We start from the raw sequence: 292 nt of genomic DNA, 5'->3' as shown, positions 1-292 counted from the left end.
TTTTAGGCTGAAAAAAAAGCTGCTCCTGGCTGGCGATCAATGGAGAGACAGGCACAACGCAAACGAGGCTCCTCCCACCGCCCGAGATGACCACGCCCTCTAGTGCCGCCGAGACACGCCCTCTGCCTTCGCGTCGGCCCGCGGGAAAATGCGAGGCCTATGATTGGCGCTTAACTCGGGGCGGGCCGCCGGTGATTTCAAAATGTAGTTGAGGCGAGTCAGGTCCGAGTAGACCGGGAACTCCTCTCCCTGCGTGGGCCGGGCATTCAACGGTTTCCCTTGGGCTGCTATA

The sequence above is a fragment of the Xenopus laevis genome, chromosome 1S, assembly GCF_017654675.1.
Source record: "Xenopus laevis strain J_2021 chromosome 1S, Xenopus_laevis_v10.1, whole genome shotgun sequence".
Lineage (NCBI taxonomy): Eukaryota > Metazoa > Chordata > Amphibia > Anura > Pipidae > Xenopus > Xenopus laevis.
This window is presented reverse-complemented; position numbering follows the sequence as displayed.